We start from the raw sequence: 14329 nt of genomic DNA, 5'->3' as shown, positions 1-14329 counted from the left end.
CAAGCTGAGCAACACTGAAATCCAGGTTCAAAAGCAGGGCCAGCACTCACATCCCTGCATGATGACAGATTAGATTGCAGGCACCTCCACTGAGCAAGCATGGAGACAGGCTGGCTTCAGAGCCAAAGGGATGCCAGAGACTCCCTGTTCTGACTGTTCATCAGGCCTTGCTCCTGTTAACAGTTGGATTATTGCCTTGCTTCAAGCACAGTGCTGCAGTTTTTGATTACATTAGTCTTTGAACAGGACAAGTTTTCCCCAGAAAAAAGTCTCTTTTATCATGAGTGGCTGCAGGCTTCTGCCAGCCTTCTCCACTGTTAGTTCTGCTTCCTAAATATTGGCCGCAACAGTAAAAAAAAGAATTCAAGGAAAGCCAAAAAACTAGTGTGCAAATATAAATCCAGCAGAGAGACCTGAACCTCAGCCTGGACTTGCACCACACAAGGGACAGGGGCTGCTGAGGCAAAGTCTCACAGGTGGATGTGACCCCCAGGAGGGTGCAGTGGAAAGCTGCATCCTTGGCACTGGCGGGTCCCACACGCCCAGGCCAGGCCTCTTTGAAGCTTCACGCTTTGTTTTCTCTGCAAATAGACTAGAAATGACCTAACATGCTCCTGCTCCTTTTGAGTTTAAGCAGCTTTTGTGGTCTTGCCATGTTAGGGAAAAAAAGAGACAGAGAGCAGGGTGGGTTTCTAGGCTGCTGAACACATTTTGAGCTGGGTGGCCACAGTGGCTCTGGTGGGGCTACAACCCTGGACCACATCCAAACTGGGGCATTGCCTGAGATCTGTAGAAATTTTTGAAAAATACCTTCTTAACTTGGTGTCTCCCATGGGCCCATCACAAGCTGCTTTTCTTCTCAGCAAAAGCTGGCATTGGAAATGGGACTTTGTTTTTCCTGAGGACAAGGAAACCACAGAGGGTCAAATCTTCACCTTTGCCTGGGCACAGATCCCACCCTGTCCCTGCTGCTCCCATCCATGTGGATGGGTTAGGCAGTGGTGGAAGAGCCAACGTTTGTCTTACCATGACTGGGAAAAGTGATGACTTCTTCTTGTTTCGCTTAAACACCAGAAACTGTATTTTGTGTGCGTGTGTTGCCAACGAAGAATCGCTTCAAGCAGCCAAGAAGTGCCTTGTGCCATACCTGTAGCATGTTTGTACATCTAAAAGGGAATGATTAGTCCCACTAGGGAGGTGCTTTTCTTTTAAATGGAGCATTAATAATCTCAACCAACAGATCTTTTTTCCTGTATATTTTCTCAAAGATACAAGTGATAAATTCAGACCATGGAAAGGTGAGTTTCCTTGAGCAGCTGGGACTGTGGCTGCACAACTTCCCCCTGGGATCCTGACGTACATGCTGCCCACAGTCCTGTAAGCCTGATGGGTAAAGTTAGACTCTGCCTTTTGGAATTATTGTCCATCAAGAGTCATTTTTGAGATCAAAAACTTTCACAGAAGGCATCTTTGCTTTTTTTTTTTTAGGGGATTGGGGAGGTAAGATTGATTTTTTTCAGTATGGAAACTCACTGTCTCAAAGGTGTGGGGTTTCCCCTTCGCCCCCTTCATTCCTGTGATTCTTTTGCCCCTGAATGCAACAGAACATGCTGGTGTCTGGTCTGCATTGCTGTCATTACATTTGGGGCCAGAAAGAGGAAACCCTAACTAAATACTGAACTTTCAAAAGCTGTGGAATTCTTTGCACAAACCACAGAGAACAACTTTGACCAAAACAGTTTACTGCTTATGTTTATTTTTTGCCTTCTCCTTTTTTTTGTTTTTTTTTCCTTCCTAAGCCAACTCTACTTTTCTCAATGTGAAATACAGACAGATTTGCACCCTTGGTGCAACGTTTCTGGGAATGATGAAATGGGGTTTGGGTGTTGATAGCAGTGTTTGAGTGAGCTGCTGGTCAGAGAAGTGAATGCTGTTTACTATTTATGTTGAGTGTGTCTTAAAAAATAGGAAAGGTCACAGAATGCTAATGAGCAAAAGACTTTGTAAAGCAACCTGAAGACCAAAGACTGTGTAAGTCTGGTCTAGAGGTGAATGGTTCTGTGTGTGGACACTGTGAGATAGGATATTTAGCCATTGTAGTTTTAACCTGCCTTTTTTTCCTGTAGGAAAAGGCATTCCTTGCCTTCTTTAGAGCTGAGACAAAATCAGATCCATCCTCTACCACAGTCATTCAGTCCCCCTGAAGTCTGGGAGCATCAGTGTTCCCCTGGCTTAGTAGGTACTTGCTGTGTGTGTGCCAAGCAGACCTGCACAGAGCTGTGCCTCTGGGGAGATGGGGCAATGCTTTCCAGGGGATGATGGATCTTGCTGTGGGATACTCAGATTTCTACTGCCCGATGAACTCTGCTCCCTGAGGATCACCTGATCACTCACAAATTGATCTGTTCTGAACATCTCCCCTAAAGCTTTCCTATAACCATTGGATTTTTTAGGTCTTGGGAGGCACTAATTCTTTTTCAGATACTGTGATGGTCATCAAAATGAGCAAAGTATCCTACCATGTGAGTCGTGACCTGAGGATGGGGTTGAAAGGTGTCTGAAGGTTAGAGAAGGAGAACATATAAGTGGTGGAAATGCATAAGGATGTGTCATATTTTTATTTTTGTAAGTCTGATTCTCTAAGTGCTTGTGAAGTACTTTACTGTTGTATATGTGGTGATGCAGTAGTTCACAATATCCTTTTATTTTTGTATATTCCCCCCCTTCCACCATAATCCCTTTCTGTTCAACTCATAGAGAGTAATTTAAGAAGACAAAATTTATATATCATAATAAAATGCTCAAACCATCATGCTGATGTATCCAGAGTTTCCTTCCTCTTCCTTATCCCTTTACTTGGTACCTAATGCCCCTTTCCCATCCAGAGGGCAGATTTTTGGTGTGTCCCTCCCTTTCTGGGGGTTTCAGCCCAGCTCCCCGTGGATGGGTGGCTGTGGCAGAGTCAGCCAGTGCTGTGATGTGTAAAACCTGCTCTGCCACACGTGCCCAGGGAAAACTGAAAAGCAGAGGCAGAACTCTGCTTCCTGCAGAGGCAGTTTAACCCTTCCAGATCTCCCTGGTTGTCAGTTTTACCATTTCTTCACTCTAAATTTCCCTCTTCCTCCTCCATCTTGTTCTACCCAGCTATGAAGCCTTGGTGTGTCTGATCTAGACAATTCCTCTCCCAGCTTTTCCATGGCCTTCAAGGCAAGGAAGAACCAACACAATGCTTATTTCATGTCCAGGTATCCACAACCTAGTACAGTATTGGGACCCCTGCTATGTCCTGGCTTTCCAAATCATGACATTGGATAGGCTGGATTGGGGCTAAAACCCTGCCTAACCATAAAGTGCATTTTAAACCCACTGCTGTAAATGCCTCAGGCTCACCAGCCAGCTATTAGTAGAATGCTCTGCTGTCTTCCAAGACCCAAGATGTCTGCGGGGAGAATCTGACACTAATCCTTATGGAAAAATCATATTGGATTTATAGGGATGAAGTCAATAGGCTTGGATGAAAATGGCTGTTAAACTCTGAGGAATGGAAAGGAGAAGCAAAGCCACGTTATGCAAGAGGCTTCAGCTGCAAGGGAAGTGCCCGTGTCCACATCCCAAGCTTTTTGACACAAATCATGTCTGAACTGCTCTGGGATGAAGGATGGGAGACACGCTCATGCCTAAGAACCTGAGGAAACACGAGGAGGTGAGGAAGGCAGGGGATGTGCAGGCTGGACGAGTTCACTGGCTGATACCCAAATGCCAGATGAAGGACATGTGCATCCACTCCTGCTATTTAAATAAAACCATAAAATGTGAATGCTGTCCAATGAAGATTCCTGAGGTGGCAGCTAAATCCTCAGCAGCAAAAGCAGTATTAGATGCAGGATATGTGTTTTGGCAAGTGTGCTCAGATGAGCTAACCCCTAAGCTAGTGGCTTTTACTGTGCTATTTGGATGTTGTAAATTTAAGCAGATGATGCTTGGTATTAGTTTTGCTCCTGGGATATTTCAGAGAGTAATTGCACGTATCTCTGAGGGATTACAAGGTGCTGAAGTTATAATAGATGGACTTTGAATTTAAAGTAGACGCCTTTATGAACAGAAGGAAAGGTTTAGGCTGGTTTTACAGACAGCAAGAATGCTGAGTGTAAAATGCCAAAAGCCTCACCTAAAAGAATTTGCTGATAATGGGCAGCTACAAATTAAATAATACTAAAAACCCACATGCTGGGATTCTTATTCCACTCAACAAAGCAGAGCTGTAAGGAAACAAGAGATGCCTTTATCGAATTTCATTCCACAGCTATTTACAGTCAACAAATAATGGAAAGACTTGCCAGAGAAAAAGCCTTACCTGATACTGGAGCAGTAAAAACGTCCCCCTGCTGCCAAACCATCAGCTTGAGGCTACCACATTCAGGACCTTGGGCTTGGTGTCTGGTCTCCATCAGCAGATGGCAATGTCACAGCCTGGACCTGCAGAAGTCTCTTTGGAAGATCTAGGCAATGCCAAGCAGCAGGAGGTTGTATCGTCCTCAGAAATGTCTTGAATCTGTTCCAGTGCAAAGGAATCACCAGCAGCATTCCTGGACTGATGTGTACCATGGCCATCTACTCCAGCTGTCTCCTCTGGCACAGGATGCTGAACTGTCACTTAATCCATTTCTGTGGGGAGCAGACATGGGATGAGAGACTGTCACAGCAGCTGACCCTGTGGCCCCACAACTACCTCCCCCAGCAGCTATCCCAGGATGACTGAACCCACCTGGCATGCTCTAGGTGCAGCTCTGTGACCTCCTTGTGTCCTGTGACACAGGTTCAGTGCCTCAAGGGGCACCTTGGTTTCAGCACTCAAGCCCCCAAGGTGGCTGCGTGGGGGCTCTGGATGCTTGGTCTGGTGGTAGGATGGGCCTGGCACTCCCAGCTACCCTTACAGTGTCTGCCCAGCTGTGGTAAGATGTGGATCCAGCACTGGTTTTCATCCCATTCCTTGGGGGAGAGATTCCCACCACAGGTTCAGCCCCTGCAGTTGCCCCACGGCCCGGCAGGAACGTGGCTTGGCCGTGCAGGTTTGCCACCACATTGTCCATCCCCAGCTCTCCTGCCTGTTTCTAAATCCCCTGGTCTGGTGACACTGGAGAAGAGCAAGGACCTGCCCCAAGGCTGTGCAGCTTCTGCCAAAGCACCGACTCTCCTTCCCCTGGCAACGTGCCCAGCCATGTTCCCAGCAGGAATGGCTTGTTCTCGAGTAGGATAAAGGGTCCTGGAATTGCTTTTTTGGGGCGTAAGGAGGGAGTTTTATGAGCTCTATTTTCTGCTTCTAATAATGATATTCGGATCTAAGCAGTTCCACGCCTTGGAGTTCAAGACAGATGGGGAGTTCACATCTACAAGGATGAAAATATTCCTCCTGCCAAGCCTTTGATTCTCATCGTATCCTTCCTACCCTACAAACAGGCGGACAGCACATTTCTAGCATAAAAATATCCTCCTCTCTGGCTAACCACCACCAGATTCCCTTCCTGGGCCTGTTCTCAGCCTGGTGATTAGACATTTCTATATACATAAACATCCAAATCATCTCCCCAAGGTTCTTCCTGTCTTTCCCGAGAAAATCCTGAGGCCAGCGGCTATTTGTGGCTCCTCGAAATACAAATGGGATCAGGGCTTCTTCAAGGTTGACTGCTGTGGTCAGGGCCCTCTGTGTACCTTCCTGGAGCTCCTGGCTACACCATGGCCATGCAGCTGCCTCCCATCACAGGCCACCGAGACACCCGTCCCCTCCTGCTCTGGAGAGCCAACTGCTCCAAACACCCCGTGCCTGGCTGCTATTCGTGATGCCAGGGCGCTGCATAGACTGGGAAACATTTTGGCACTGGGATGCGCTGTGGGAACGCGTGGGCACACGCACACTTGCAGAGGGAGCGTACAAAACCACGCCAGAAACCACACAAAGCATCAGAGGAGCGGGCAACAGACACACACGCCCGTGCAAACTGCACTCTCTTTGATGGAGGATTGTAGAAACGTTACCTTCCCCCGGGGCTTTGCAGCGAAATAACCTGATTATTCATGAACCAGCCAGAATCATCAATCCCTCATTTATCATTTTCAACATAAATAATGAGGGCAAGAGAGGAACACACCAGCAATAAACTAGTTATAGATCTAGTGTTGAAATCTGCCCATTTTCTTTAAATATGCCCCACTTACTGATAACAAACAGTGATCCAGCCGACTCCTCAGCTGAGTCCTGAGCATTGGATTACAAAGGACACAGGCCAGCACCCCGCTCTGTGCGAGCAAAAGCCCATTTGGTGCTTGCGTGGGCGGCCAGCTAGGAAATGGCAGCAAATTTTAAAAAACCCCCACATTTGTCTTGCTGACAAATGCCTCCAGGAAATAAAAGCCTTTGTGTTCTTCTCTGACCTCTTCCACTCACAGATGGCTTTTGCTGTGCTTCCGACAGGGAGAGGTTTTTTTTAGCACCTGCACTTCCAGGATATTCATTTTTGCTGCCGAAGAGCTCGGCCACCCGAGGGCCTCAAGGACGGGCGTCCCCAGTGCCGGGGGCTGCTGAGGTGACGAGGCACATCATGTTATTGACCCCAAGGATGGCCTTGAAGGGGCAGAGCTGGGGTTTTAACTTCAGATCCAGCTCCCAGTGGGCATTTTGGGACGGCCTCCTGGAGCATCCTTGGCTGGCTGAGTGCAGGTTTTACCCTGGGATATAGATTGAACCAGAGGAGAAAGCACCCAGAGCCACACATCTTCCTGACTAGTATCTGGGAGAGGAGTTGAGCATCCTTCCAGCTCTAGTCTGAGCCTGTTTTTCAAGCGAAGGGAAGATGGAGTGGAGCAGGGAGTGGAGGAGCAGCCCTCGAGGCTCGGGGTGCTTTGCTGAGCACAGCTCTGCTCTGCCTCCAGGTCTGCCCTTGAACTTTGCAGCTTGGGCCCTTTCCGAGTCCTCTGGGACTTGTAAGTGTTTTGGCAGCACCAGCTCCCTGTGTGAGCCCCAGCCATAGCTGAAGCACACTGTTAATGAGCCACGTGTTCCGAAGGCCTCCAGGCTTGGCGCTGGCTGTTGGGGACCCGTTGGAGCCCAGCTTTGTTAAGTGGCTGCTGTGCCAGAGCCCAGCAGAGCCTGCTGCAAAGTGCCCAGCTCAACACTTTCTGGAAAAGCCTAATTTGCCCTCTCTCTGCTGCTCACTTCACTCCTCCAAGGGTCTCTCCTCTCTGCGCTCAGAAAGGGGGTGGGGGGAAATCATAGCATGTTTAAACACTGCCTAATGGTGAAAAATAACATCTGGAGAACAGCCTTGCCCCTCACACAGAGCCCTCCATCTCCACATCCTGATACAAAACCCAACAGGGCATTGTTCTAGAAGGGATCTGTCAGCTCAGCAATGGGGACAACTCTCCCTGTGGATGCCATGAGCTCAGGGACAGCAGCCACTCACCAGGGGACAGCAGGTACCCGAGAGCCCTGGAGAAGTGGGTGGCTGGCTGAAGCCATACTCACTGCTGGGAGATTTTAGAGAGGGAAGGGAAGAGACTGCCCCATGCCTGTGCCTCCTGTGCTGGCCCATCTCCCCTGCTCCCCCAGGAAACGGGCACAGGAGAACCCTGCTTCCTTTGAGCCTGTTTCCAAAGAGGCTCTTCCAGCCAACATTAACACACTTTGCTTTACTTCCCAGCATGGCCTGGGGCAGAAAGCAACATCTGGACCTAATAAAAAGGCTGCCCGTCCCCCCCCCCCCCCCCCCCCCCCCCCCCAAGAGACCCAAGAGCAACCTCTGCTATTTGGTTTCCAACCTCTGCTGTTTGGTTTCTCCTTCACCAGTGGACAGAGGAGGCAGCTCCAGCTCAGGAGTTCTTGCTGGCCTGAAGGGGAACAGGATGTCCTGGCTGCCCATGGGGACTTGTAGCTTAAAGATGGGTCCAGCAGGGTGGAGTTAGATGGGTTTCAGCACTAAGGAGCCAGTTGTGACTTCTCGTCGGGGTATAAGGACTTGTTCTTCCCTTGAACAGAATTGTGCTCTTTTTCAGTTCCAAAAATATGAAAGCTGGAGATGGCTCTAAGCCAAGGCCCAGGATTAACATCCCCATGGGGAAAAGCTCTGCTTTGGTCCAACTGGAATGCAGATCCAGACCTGGCACCCATCTTCGTGCATGCATGCACCGACCAGGCTCCTTGTGTCTGACCTCTGGCAGCTGCTTTGCTTTCTGGGAAGGGCTCAGGATGAAACAGCAGCAGAAAATACTCCTGGATCTTGGACAGAGCTGGATCAGGATTTCACAGCTGAAGGCTGGACTTTTGCAAACAAACACCAGAGTCAGTGTAGTCCAAACCTCTTCAGAGTCCCATTCTCAGCGGAGCTGATTTGGGGCCCATCACACTGCACCTGCTGACAGCTGCACTCAGTGGTTTGAGGAACGTGTTGAATGAAGATAGAGTGTCTTCGACAGCAACCTCCTGGATGGTGTTGCTCTGCTTTTTGCTCTTCATGAAACCTTCCCCCCTTTGCCATCAGAGGCAGGAAAGGAGCCCTCAGCAGCCCCTGGCACTGCCCCAGTCCCACAGGCACAGCGTTTTCCATAGTTACTGGCCTGCAGCCTGTGGAACAATCGATGTTGGCTGGCTTGACCAGGGCTGCATACCCATGCGTGAGACCTCAGACCAACCTCCCCAGGGCTTCTGCTGACTCCAGGGGTTTCCTCAGCCTCTGCTTGGGAACACAGGGGATGCTGTGGCAATTAATAATGACTGATCTAAATGCACCTGCACCATCGTTAGCACGGCTGGGCCTCATAGCGAGTGTGGTCAGTGTCTCCTATCCCTGACATTGCTTCAGCAAATACTCCAACAGAGTTTTCTCCAAGCTGAACATGCATCTAGTCATCAAAGAGATTGCAAATGACTAATAAATATGAAAAGAAGTAGGGGGGCAGCAAAAATTTCTGGACCAAGATCAATCTTTACTGACAACTGCTGCTTTTTCTAAGTGAAAATACCCTGCAGAGTTTAAAACAGCATCCGACTTCAAAGCAGAGAGCTCTCCAGATGGAGCTTACCACCCCTGCAACACCCTGTGCTCTGTCAGGTTCCATGCACTTACTGAGGGACACTCAGATCATTCCCAAAGAAGGGAAACACACCAACCTCTTCCAAACCACAGACTCGGAACAACGTGTGACCGACGTGCTCTCCAAGATGTAGGTGGCAAAAACTGATCTCTGGGCTGGCCTCCCAAGCACCACGGGCAGTCCTTTCTGCCTGTTCTCCTTTTACAAGGGCCAACAAGAGGAAAGCCTCACCTGTCAGTGAGCTGTGCCTGCAGCTGAGATGAATGTGGTGAGATCCAGTCACCCTCCCAGCTCCGCAAAGCAGGACCCAGAGAGTGGTGTGTTTGCAGCGCAAGGATTTCACCTTCCAACCCTGTTTCTGCAGATTTTTGGTTCGGGGCACAAAGGCAGGCACCTTCCCCACCGTGTGTTTCACAGGGGTGACTTTGGTCACCCTGGTGCCATCGTGGGAAGGGACCTGCAGCCCTGCAGGGCCTGGCAATGTCCCATGTGCTGGGGCCTGCGGAGCCTTCACCTCTCCAAAGCCCCTGTATCCCTGTTAGGGGATTTCTCCACAGCTGGAGAGCTCCATGGAGAATCCACGGATTTCATTTCAGTAGCATTTCTGCAAAGCTGATTGGTTTGTTGTTTGATTTTTGTTTGTTTCTGCCCCAGCCTACCAGCCCCCTCCAAGCACTTGCCCTTCAGTAAAGCTGAAACCAATCTCAGCTCACTACAGACATAACTGCTCCAACCTCCTGTCTGTGGCCAGTGATTTATTACCGTTCTGCTGCCTGCAGTCCTGACAAATACTCATTTTGGTAATTACAGGATGCCAAAAAATGAGAGGATAAATAAACCTGACAATTAATTCAGCTGTTATGCACACACACACACACACACCCCAGTGACACTCATTCCCAAGTTTCTGGGGAGCCCAACTCTTCCCAGATGGGCACATAAGCCAGGCAGAGCTCAGCCAGCCGGGACACCCCTGCCTCTGCCCAATTCCCTTCAGGGTTCCTGAGCTGATAAGAGCCAGGCATCCCACCAAAAGCCACTATTTTCCTTCCAAGTTACTCGCCAACCTACCCTGTCTCATCTCCTGCCAAGATCAGCTCTTTAGGCCTCTGCATCATTATCACAGAGCATATATAATTTCACGGCAGATTGCGAGAACTGATGAATGGCTATTTGGATTGCAATTGTCAGGAGAGTATAAAATGCTTCCTGCCCTACAGGGCCCAGGAATGGTTACGGGCTCTCCCGGCTAAAGGCACGTCTGACCTGCTCAGCTGCAGAGCCCCTGCTCTGCTGAGACTGGTGTGGGGGGACTGTGGGCTGCCTTCATGGGGAGGGCACAGAGCTGGGTGCTACCAGCACAGGGGGTTGGTATTCTGGTGTAATTTGTACCCTTTTTTAAAACAAGGCTTGCCCTGCTCATCGCTGGGTACCCCATCCCACTCCCCTCCCTGTCACCTGCAGCCTGTGAGGGGGTGCTGATGCCCAGTGCGGTGTCCTGGCACATGCAGGAATGACAATCTCCATCTCAAGCCCTTTCCTCCCTGCTCTTGTAACTCAACCTAACCTAGCTAAATAATTCTTCCTCTTGTTTTAATTCTTTCCAAAAAGAAAAAAATTCCCTATAATCCTGACTAAACACCAATTCATCACCAGGAGAAAGTCACAATGCTCCTGTGCCTTCTCACAGTCTCTGTCCAGGGCAAAGGCATTAGGGAATATCTTTTATCTTTCCTTTCCCCTCAAAAACCCCTGTCTGCCACCCAAAATAGGAGTGAATCTGGAATTGCTGACATCTTTTTATTGCTGGTTTTCAAAGCCATCTGCTTTTGTCCCATTTAATTTTCATCTCTTTATGTAAAAGCTTTTCAAGTAGACCTAAAGTTTTCCATCATTAAATTCTAAGCGTTGGCCTTGAATTTAGAGTTTTACCACCTTCTGTTTCTTCAGCATCAGTGTGAATTATTGACCAGGGCGACTGCTGTCAGCCCCTGTCAGTGTTTAAACCCTCATGTGAGAGGCTGAACAGCCTGGCTCCTGCTTGTACTAGTTATTAACTTCCTCTAATTGCCTTCAGAGCGGCAAAAGCCTTTGCAAGAAGGTTTTCAACACAGTCACTGGTCTCAGAGACCTTTGGGCTGATCTGTAAGAACCAGCAGCATCTGCCTAGTGCATTATTGCCATGGGAGCTGATTGCTGAAGAGCACACAGAGACCAGAGGTTTGGTCAGTGTGGGTACATACCTGGAAGGATTTCAGATGGTGTCTGGGTGATCCAGAGGAACATTTTGGACATACCCTGGGCAAACAAACTAGTCAGGCAGAGCTGGCAGCCTTCCTCCAGGACTGCAGGACTCCACTTGGATCAGAGTGACCACCTGGAAGGCTGAGCTGGCAGAAGGAAGGGGTACACCCTGTCTGAAATGCTCACTGCTGTCCTCAGGAAAGTGTCATTTGTATAAAATCCATTTCTAAGCCCTAGGAAAGGCAGCAGAAGGTTCCCAAAACAACTAACACCTTCAATGGATTAAATTCCAGACAGTCATCCACGTAGTCCTCGTGCACAGCCATTCCCTCCAGCTCACTGTCCTCCCCACTCATCACTCCCGGCAGCAGGAAGAGCTCCCCAGCCTGTGACATCAGCTGTGCAGGTGTGGGAGGGGGACCTAAAGACTCCTGGCCAAAGTCAACCACACCCATGGAACAGGTGTCAGAGGTAAAGCAATTTAGAACCACAAATAGACACGAGGGCTTCTGTTTCACTTTGTAATTGGGGAGGGGCCCATTAGCCTGCCCAGTAACTTCTGCAGCTCTGGGGCAATGAGATGTAGCTCTTGGGGCACACAGAAAAGCACCATCCCTTTGTCCCCTTTGCCCACTGTCCCTTGGACGCCCCCTCAGTGCCCTGCAGCACAGGGGTCGCCAATCCACCCCCAGCCCCTCACCATTGGCCACCCCACTCCCGATTCGGCTGCCCCAGGAGCAGCTGGCCCTGCCCAGGCTCACACACACCCACAGGCAGGAGCGCGCTGCATTCTGCTCCCAAAATAAGCTTTTTGGATTGGGTTGGTTTGTTTGCTTTTTTATTATTTAACCAGTACGGCAGTGGGCAACCACTGCCCCCCCAGCACTCACTGGTGGGCACGCCAAGCAAGTAACAGTGAACAAACCCGTCACCTTGAGCAGAAGAACCCCCTCCCCTCTGGAGCAAGCTGTGGAATTATTTACACCTGGTGGTCTCTGCACAGCCCCAGTTATCGCACAACGTCCTCCACACCAGCTGTGCACAGGCTAGATACAAATAGAGATATTTCCCCCTGGTACAGTTCAAGCGATAAATTGTCCAATTATTTGTTTGCCTGTTTGTACAAGTTACAAAGTTGGTGAACATTAAGTTTAAACTTGGGTTTTTGGTGTTTGTTTTTTTTTTTTTTTTTCAATAGCCTAACGTGAGTTTCTCCTGGATTGCACAACCACAGGCCGGCAGAACAGGGAGGTGCCATCAGACCGTGCTGTGAGGTTTTGGGGTGCTTGGGGAGGCCTCAGTGGGGAGAATGACAGCCAGATGGGGGAAGCCCCACAACCTGCAGGAGCAGCAGCTTCCCCTTTCCCAAAACCACATCAGAGCAGGGAAACGGGGGCCACCCCACTGCAGACACTCGGGTTTGGGGGGATCCCCACCAAAGAGCTGTGAACCTCCTGCCCACAATGATTTGAGCCAAATTATTAAGCCACAGTGGGAGGATGCTCCTTGCTCCAGCACCCCAGGAAGGTGGCTCAGAGCTCCCCAAGAGGAGCTGTTGCTGTCCCATGTTCCCCCTGCAGTGTTCCCCTATCCCTGTTCCTGCTGCTGCAGGGATGTCCCCAGGGGACAGGCGGCTGCAGGAGGGTCTGTGAGGGATGGGATGAGTGCGGGGACACCCAACGATGGAGACGCAGCAAGACAGAAAGTGGCAAAACCGAGCAGTGCTGTGGCTCCCAACAAGGGGGACTCACCAAGTGTAGGATCCCACTGGAGCAAATCCTGTGTGTCTCTCTCCCACTCTCATGCACCCCTGGGCTGCTCCCCTACGCTGGTTCCCGGCCCAGGGCAGGCTGTCCTGGCATGATGGGGACATGCAACACAGCTGGGGACTGAGCTCCTTCACAGAGCTGGGAACATTAGCCATGTGTCCTGCTCCACAGAAGATCCCAAAGGACCCCATGGAGCAGGGGTGGGAGGCTGCTGGAGCACCACAGCAGCTGGGGGGGTCACTGGTGCCTCCCCAGCACCTCCATGTCCTCCCAGCTCTGCAACACTGTCCCCCCCTGCAAACACCGCCCTGCTCAGAAGCTGGTGGGTACATCTGCCCAACCAGCAGCACTGAGCCAAAAACCCTAAAAGGGCTGAAACAACCCTGGCCCCTCACCTTGCACACAAGGAAAACACAGTGGAAAGGAGAGGCGAACAGAAACACGGTTATGGGGTTGGCACTGAGGGGTAGGACAGGCTCTTAAACTCTCCATCCCACAGCTCCAGGTGCCAGCCACGCTGAATGCTGCCCGGGACTAACATGGGAGGGCAACCCAACCCCGCTCCAGCCAGAGCAGTGAGAAGGTGGCTCTGCAGCTCCTGGCTGGAGCCCGTGGCCCTTCCTGACGTCCTGACAAACTGGCTGCAGGGTTGGCACGGGGTGCCCACATGGTAGGGGACCCAAATGCCACCTCCATCCCCAGCATGCTGCAGCACCACTGGCGAGACCAGCCATGGTAAAGCTGTGGCTCAGCACCTCCACCCCAAAGGCAGCAGCTCCGTCCCCCTTCTCTCACCCCTCTTGCCACGTCTCAACCCTCGCTGGGTCGCTGGCAGGGTCTGCGATGCCACTTGGTGGAGCTGCCAGCTCTGCAGCCGCCTTCCACCAGCACCAGGCACCACCAGCCCTGCAGCTGCTTTCCATGGGCACCTGGCATCGTCAGCTCCGCAGCCGCCTTCCACCGGCACCCGGCGCCTTCCTGGACATCTGGAGACACCAAGCAGCACACAGTATTGCTACTGTGCCAAGTGGGAACTTTATTCTTCTCTGTGGTTGTTTTTTTTTTTTTTTTTCCCTCTATTTTTTCCGAATCGGTTAAGGAGGCAGCTTTGAAGATGGGTTGGATTTGGATAATTCTTTTTTTTCCCAGCAAAATCTGCAACATTTTAATAGCGTTATGCTCAGACATCAGCTCTGTGAGTTTGTACAGCTCAGAGCCACGGAGACACC

Source organism: Empidonax traillii, unplaced genomic scaffold (assembly GCF_003031625.1).
Source record: "Empidonax traillii isolate 1590-97213 ecotype Southwest subspecies unplaced genomic scaffold, ASM303162v1 scaffold43:size1863611, whole genome shotgun sequence".
Taxonomy (NCBI): Eukaryota; Metazoa; Chordata; class Aves; order Passeriformes; family Tyrannidae; genus Empidonax; species Empidonax traillii.
This window is presented reverse-complemented; position numbering follows the sequence as displayed.